The 8,715-nt window shown below is 22.8% G+C and overlaps 1 protein-coding gene across 19 annotated transcripts in view; it reads left to right on the top strand.

The window, feature by feature from the left end:
* Positions 1 to 8,715, top strand: part of LOC127289764 (glutamate-gated chloride channel) — a 100,880-nt gene that overhangs the window by 26,906 nt on the left and 65,259 nt on the right. The window lies entirely within an intron of this gene.

The raw sequence follows: 8,715 nt of genomic DNA, 5'->3' as shown, positions 1-8,715 counted from the left end.
AATTTTCCATTTTATAGAAATTAAATTTTTGAGCAAAAAAAAAAATAGAAATTTAATACAATTTGAAGCATATAATATTTTTTAAATAAAATACTCGAATCGTAAGGTGTGAAATGACAATATTCCGTATATGAATATATATATAAAATTTACATTTATATTCCTTGAATATCGACATTTAGAAATTATTTCACATATATATATATGCGCCTTTTATAAAATTTATTGAATCTATATAAGACATTGATATTTCACAAATTCTATGCTAAAATTTTAAAATAGAATTTCTTTAAAAATTGAAACATATAAAAAATATTTAAAATTAAAAAAAAATTTTAAATTAAATTAATATTAAAATTTTACGATTAATCAATAAACAAAAATCATTTTGGATTACTTACAAATATATCAACAAAAAAAAAATGATTTTTCATTAATTTTGAAATATTAATTGTCATTAAAATTAATCAAAAACGATAATATAATTATATATACATTATCAGAGAAATGTGGAGCAAAACGTTTCTTTGAATCAGGTCGATCAGACAATTCTTGTCTGATTTCTTAGCAAGATTTATTATAATGAAAATTTCTGATAATTATACTTTCATTTATGAACTCATTATGAATATGAAATCGCGATATCTTTGTGATTAAATCTTAAATTTCTTATATATATATATATATATATATATATATATAAATAAAACTTTTTTTAAAGTTAAAATTTTTATTTCAAATATTTAATTTTACGATTTGAGATAAATGAATGAAAATTTTAAGAGCATAGTTTTTTTTTTTTTGATTATTTGAAAATTCTAAAAAAGTTTTGTCTATAATGCGATGAAACGGAAGAGATAGAAAAAAAAGAAGATGAAATGATATGAAAAAAATAAAGACACGATTTTCTTGTAATATAGATAAAAAAGTTTCGTCCGGTATTCATCTAATCTGTATAATTATAATAGTATAAGAAAACTGTCGTTAATCCCTTTGACAAGATAAGATTGAACTGATTATTGAAATTTCACAAAATATTTTAAAAAAAAATTTTTTAATTTTATTATTATTAATTCTATTATTTATTCTTTTTTTTTTTTTTTAATTTGTTTTTCATTATTTTCCAATATCTTTTTTTTGGTATAATATCAATAGGTATATATTGTAATATTTACAATGTACCTGAATTAATTAAAATTTTTTTTTAAAGAGAGGTAAAAAATTTTTTTTTCACATTTATTATTTGCACGAACTTTTTTTTTCACATGACCTCGAATTTTTCCAGTAAAATAAAAAAAAAATATATAATATTTTTAAATTAATTTGCGTGCATCTCGATAATGTTAAAAAGTTTTCATATTAATCATAGTTAACAACAAAGTTTATTATGTATATGAATACGCAGTTGCTTGCCTTGAAAAGATGAGAAATTGGATAAGAATTATATTGATAAGTCGAATCACAATATATATATATATATATATATATCGTTTAATCAAATATTATTCACGTCTGGTATAGAATAATAACAATAATAACCCATTTAATATATTTGATTGTTTACAGACAAATAATTAATAATCAATTTACAATTTGCATTTTATCTCAATAAATAATGTAGGTACTTTCAAAATTTTGATATAGTAGATCAAAAAATGTTTCTCAAAAAGTTTAAAAAAAAAAAAAATATTTGCTAAAATATTTTTTAATTATTGTTAAAAGAACTTTTTGTTCTAAAATTGAAATCAAAAAAAAAAATAATAATTCTTTATTAAAAGAAAAAATAATACTAAAAAAAATTAGTTTCGTTTCCTTTTTTGTATTTACATTTTTTTTTTAAAACATTTCAAATGTCAAAATTATTTTCCCTCAAAGGAGACATCTTCCTTGTGCATGGGTAGGCGAAAATAACCCTGGTGGATCGATATATCACCTGTGAAATACATCCCTTGTTAGAAACGCTTTTTTTTAAAGAACACGAGATAATTTTTTTTTTGTAAATACGAAACGAATTATTTCTTTTTACATTTATATATAATATTGTAATAATAATGATAATAATAATAATAATAATAATAATTATAAATAATATAATTAATTAAAAAAATTTTATATAAAAATTTCGTAAAGATTTTTTTTCGGTATAAAAAAATTAAAAAGTAAAATATATAAAAAGGGCGTATGTTATATTTATACATTTCTCAGGGTTGTCTTCATTTTGCAAAGAGGGAGGGGGGTGAAAGAATACTTGAAGAATTTAAACTCCTTTGAAATTGCTTTTTCCCAGGAAGCATGAGAATTTATGTTCCAAAGAATCGTAGTTTCCCTACTTCAATAAAATCCTTTTCTAAAAAAGATACGTTTGACCTCTTCGATACTTGTAAATTTTCTGTTTGAAAATTGTTCACGTGAATAATATCAAATTTTTTTTTTCCGTCAATTTTCACCCTCGATTGAATTCTGAAACCGCAGAAGAACAATTATATTTTTCCACAATAAAAAAAAAAAAAATTTATACACAAGCAAACTTTTTTGTTAAAATAATTTTATTTAGTTATAGTTTTGTTACATTTATATTTATTAAAAAATTTATTGTAAATTAAATACTATTATTATTATTTAAATACAGTAATTATAAAATAATATTTATAAAATATTATTTTTAAAAAAGTATTTATAAAATATATATTTAAATAGCACATTCAAGTTTGTTTATCAAAAATATATATTTCATTCCCTTTATCTCAACATATATATATTTATTTACAATTCTCCATTTTTCTTTATTCAGTGGTTTTAGTCTGTTTTATTATTATGTACTTTTACTAAAATCGTATTATATTTGCCTTTGTTCTTTATTATACATGTATACAGTATTTTATTGTTCTTACCTATTTTATTTTACGACTTGTATATATATATATATATATATATATATATAAAGTGAAAACAAGTTTTATAGTAAAAGCAATTTTTTTTTCGACAAAAATAAATAAATTTTTAAAAACTTAAAAAAAAAGTAAATGCATCGTCGATTAAAATGGCGACGATAAGAGTCGAAAGCAAGGATTACAACCATACGGAAATATTATTACCATGAAAGTTGGCTACCCTGCGGGAATTGTCCTGGGATAACCCAGTTTACTCAGTCTGCCGTCTTTCTCTCTCTCTCTCGCTCTCTATACCACACGTCTGAAAATAAAATTCATCCCTTTTTCCTCCTTTATTACTCGTGACTACTGATCCTCCATACTATATAAGAATATGATTGCTTTGGCCCCATATTCAATAAATATATATATACATAAAGCAAATATGTCATTATTATAAACGCAAATAGTTTCTAATAAAAAAAAATAATTTTTTTTTAAAAGTTTATTTAGAAAAGTGTTTAAAAATTTTGTTTAAACATTTTTTTTTTTAGAAATAAATTGAGCGCTTAATTGAAATATTATATGTTTTTATAATAAACATAATCAATATTTCGAAGCATGGTGTGTGTCTGATGTTATTTATAGTCACGACACTGAAAGTTTTGAAAGTACTTTATACAAGTTCAGGTTTACTGAAGTTCATATAAAGGTTGTTTCTTGATTCGTGCCTTTGGGGCGTTGTTGCTCATATTATAGATATATGGTGAATGAAAAAAAAATTGAAATCACAAAATGGAAAAATAGTTGCGTGAATTTTATAAAGTAGAACAAAAAATTGCTTTCTCTATTTTATTTTCTTGATATTTCAATTATTTTTTTTTTATTCAAAAATTATTCAAAAATTACAGAAATAATTAATTTCTTTTATATTTACTTTATAAAAAATATTTTATATTCAATTTATTTATTATATTTATTTATTATTTATTTATTACTTACTTATTACTTATTTATTATAATTATTATTATATATTTATTTTATAATTTCTTTATTATAATTTTTTTTATATTAACAAAGAAATAATTAATAATAATAATTATTAAATCAGTGAAAAAAAAAAAAATAAAAAATTTTATTGTATTAGTTTTTTTTTTCAACAAAAATGTAGTTAATTATGGGAGGAAGAACAATTTGCTTATATATATATGTAGGGGGTGAGAGAAATTGGTCCAAAGTTCTCCACTTTAAGGTCGACAACCTTACTAAAAACAGACGACCAAGTAACCAGCAGTAGTTCGAGTTAGTTAAAGACGTGAGGTAGATTCTCGATGTTCTATTGCATGTAATTTGTTCAATGTTCATCGATCCTGGACTTTACGCGCGTTGATTTTGAATTTCCCTTATTAAACTTTGAAAAGTATTTTTTTTTTCCTAAAATTTTTTTTTTCTAATGTCAATTTAACTTTACTAATTTAAGGTTAATTTCATCTCGTTTCATGGACGCTTGTTCTTTAACGACATATATGTATATATATATGTGAAAACTAATATATGATGTGATATTCATTTTCTGAAATTGCAATTAGCCAAATAGATACTAATTAGATAGAGCGCTTTTCATTAAATTTCAAACGGAAATTAATTCTCATTTCTTTTTTTTTGTCAATTTTAAATTTAGTAAAATTAGAAAGGGAAAGAGGAAGAAAATAATAATAGAAAGAAAATGAAGAAAAATCTTGGTAATAATTATACAATTAATAAAAAATGTAATACCAATTTGGAAAATGTATTTAAAAAAATTAGAATTAAACGTCTCCATAGTGAAGTTGCTGAAGAAATATTTGCTATATCTTATATCTATAGCACTAGACGTCGAGTGTAATTCTTGATTGAAAGATTGAAGTTGACACGTTTAATCCAAGAACTTGTCAAATAGCACACGATTTACTCAAAGTCTAAATTAACCTTATATATATATACGAAGTTGCAACGCGCGCGCCCAAGGTAACATTCACGTCAACCCTATCATTTTCTTTTATGCCTTTGAGCTGAATAACTGTTTTAACTTACTTTGCGAGAGCGCACTTTAAATTCCACTCTTATTTGTATTTAAAAAAAAAAGAAAAAAATAAAATTAATTTATTTTGATTATAAAAAAAAAATTCATTTTTTTTAATCAAATTTATTACAAATAAGCGAAAGAATTTTTTTTTTAGAAAAATACTTTTTCTTAACTTCAAAAGTATACCATAAAAAAAAAGTTATTAAATTATTTGTTCTGTTGAAAAATGTCAAAAAAAACGTTTTCTTTTGAGAAATTATTTATTGAATTTTGTAAGTATATATATTTTTGAAAATAAGAAATAAAAACTTTTTTTTTTTGTTCAACGTTGAAATTAAGTTGATCTATATAGAAAGAACTCACGATCTTATACTCTCAGTGACCTCATTTGACCCAGGAACGTGGAATCTATGGTGAGGTCATTCTCGGCGAGTGACGTCAGCATGTAGAAAAGAGAGAGAGAGAGAGAGAGCAAATGTAAGATGAGTTTAAAATAGAATGGTCGAGACAGAGAAAAAACTATAAAAAAAAGAGAGAGAGAGAGAGAGAGAGAGAGCAATTTGTAGTTGCGTATAATATAGAGGGTGTGTGAAGTCTCACTGACCCCATTTACTACTTCCATTTTGGTAACACATCCACTTCCGTTTCTAAAACATACGTGTTGTATTTTATAGATCTACACACTTGGGGAAGTAAAAAAAAATGTACCGAGACAAGAAAAAGTGTTTACTTACGTGAAAAATTGTATTTTTCCTCTCTTATCGTTATCTTTTGTGAATTTCATCTCAATTTCATATTTGCTTTCCTTTAGAAGTTTGCGAATAATAAAAAAGTAAATTAAAATTAATTGCTAAAAATCACAGAAAATTAAAAGGCATTAAAATAAGCTGCAATATGCTTATTATTTTAATCCAATTTTTGCTTATTTTAATCCATTCTGGTATTAAAATATTTTAATCTTATTTTAATCCATTTTGGTATTAAAATATTTTAATCTTATTTTAATCCATTTTGGTATTAAAATAAGCAAAATTGGATTATAATAATAAGCGTTGCAGCTTATTTTAAATGCCTTTTTAATTTTCTCTAATAATGTTATTTTTTTAATTTTTATTCATTTTTATTTATTTTTATTGATTTATTTTTCATTTTAAATAAATATTCATTTTTGTATACATCTATTTTTAAAATTTGCGAAAAAATAATTCAAATATTAAAAATAATCACACAATAGAGAGAAAGAAAAACAATAGAAACTGTTTTACAATGATCATGATGGTTATTATTGTCAAAAAAAACAGATGAGCCAATATTTGTTTTTTGCGCATTTAAAAATTGTTTGTTGGTCACATATAATATGAAAAGCGTGTTTTTTTTTTTTTTAAAAAAGCGTCAGCGATGTGTAAAGAAACCTAATGTGTTATTCAAGTTTTTGAAAGCAAAAAAAAAATAATAAAAAAAAATACACTGAACCGTTAATGCAGTTTAATCAATTTTTTTTCACCTTTTTGACTCGTTTGTGCATTTGCGAATGAATGTAGAATATCAAACATGTTCGTTATCTATGTGAAAAAAAGTAAAAATTTATTATTAATATTTTTTAAAATAAATAATTAAACGAATAAATAAATAAATAAAAACATAAATAAATAAAATAAACAAAAACATAAATAAATAAAATAAACAAATATACATAAATAAATAAAATAAACAAATATACATAAATAAATAAAAAAAATGAATAAATCAATCTTTTTATATATTGACCTTTTTTATAATTTGATCAGTAAATGATTCATCAGATAAAGAAAAATAATATACAAAAAAAAAAGATAAGGTGTTTCTTATCTTTTTATACTTATTGATGAATTTTTTCAGATTAGATAGTTTTTGGATCATTTTTACATCCGTTTGATATATTTGATTGATTTTATCAAGATCAATAATTTTTGGGATGAATTCATTTTTTTTTTTTTTGATTCGCAGTTTCTTGTAATTGACATGATCGATCAAAAAATTTGTCTTAATTAAGAGAGAGAGAGAGATAATTCATTACTGATTATTCAATTTGATATTATCGATAAAGTTGTTCAGTATATACGCAGTAGAAGGGATTAACATATTTTTTGATAAATTTTTTTTTTGCAAATTTCTTATATCGTTAGTACATTATATTTAATTGTGAGAGAATGTAATTAAATTTTTTTTAGATATCAAATTTTAACTGTTCAAATTGAGGAAATTAAAAGTGTTTATTGTATTTGATTAATCTGAGATTTAATTTCCAGTACTTTTTTTCGCAAAATTTCTAATAAAGTTTTTAAGTAGAAAAATCGTATTTTAAGATAGTTTTGATGTTTTTTTTCTAAATACAAAAAATGTGTGATAACATTTTTATTTAGATTTTGAAAGAAAGGCAGAAAAACTGTAAATTTTTCCACATATATATATATATTTGAAATAAAATCGAATGTAATAAATTTGTGCGTTTGTCTGACCAAAGTTTGTTTTTTCCACTGTTACTTCTGTCAAATATATTACCGACAATAATTCTTATATTGAACGTTACATTGAACATTTCTAGTTTCTGTAAAATATATCGACGACTGTATCTAAAAAAAAAAGAAGGAGAAGAAAAAATATATTCCAAACAATTATTTACTTTATATATTACTTTTATGCCCATTGAATAATAGATGAATGAATGTTCCAGAATGAAAATAGTTGTCAGCGAAAGAATACACATACTTTTTTTATTAAACTAACACTTCAGAACTTTTTCTTTTTCTCCTCTTTCTTATATATATATTATTCATTTATTTTTATTATACTTAAATCGTCAAAATAAAAAAAATAAAAAAATGAAAATGTAAAAATAATTTAATTGCAATTAATTCAAATATTAGAGAAACATTTATAAATTGAAATAATTTTTATTTAAATATTTTTTTAAAATAATTTTATTCGATTAATTTTTGTTAAATATATAATTTTTTCTTACTTCTTCGTTAATTATTTCGTGAAATGAGTTTCTTATCGGAAAGATATTTCTTTGAATGTGGATAGAAAAAAAAAAGAAGTTTTTGCATTTCTCAGCGAAGCTTTCTTTAATTATAAAGAATTAAATCCCATTTGGTTTTAAAACATTCGCATTTGCATTTTCATCAGATGCTGAGAGTTTTTTTTTTTTCTTTTTTTTTTTTAAACAACTTTTCCGCCAATATTGGTTTCCTTTTGAATAGTATACACCACTCCACTCAACTACTATATGGGAAGGGGGAGATCCGGCTTCTTTAAATTGGGCTTTTCAAAGCGAACGGCTTCATCGATCTCTCTCTCTCTCTCTCTCTCTCTCTCTCTAGCTTTCTCTCTTTCTCTCTTTTTAGAATCCATGCTAATATTCCATTTAAGATTCTTTAGTTTAGCCAATATATAAATAACCCGCACTCACATAACAAGACTTTGTCAATTTCAAGAAAATATCAAACATTTTCTATTTAGAAAATTTTTTTCAGAAAATTACATTTTTCAACTGTAGGAAAATTCGTTTTTTCAGTTTAACTTTATAAATTGATTCTTTTACCCAATTGGAAAGTGCCCCCGTGGAGGTTCTATCAAAATTCCGCCGGAACTTCCAAGGTAATTCCGTCGGAATTCCATCGGAGTTGAAAAAAATTTCCGATGGGATTCCGACGGAATTAGGACTCTAAAAATTTTGAAAAAAATGAATCGGAATTCCGTTGAAATCCCATTGGAAATTCTTTGGAATTCCGATGGAA

This window comes from Leptopilina boulardi, unplaced genomic scaffold (genome assembly GCF_019393585.1).
Source record: "Leptopilina boulardi isolate dan_hultmark-lab unplaced genomic scaffold, ZJU_Lbou_2.1 LbouV2_51, whole genome shotgun sequence".
NCBI classification, from domain to species: domain Eukaryota; kingdom Metazoa; phylum Arthropoda; class Insecta; order Hymenoptera; family Figitidae; genus Leptopilina; species Leptopilina boulardi.
This window is presented reverse-complemented; position numbering and strand designations above follow the sequence as displayed.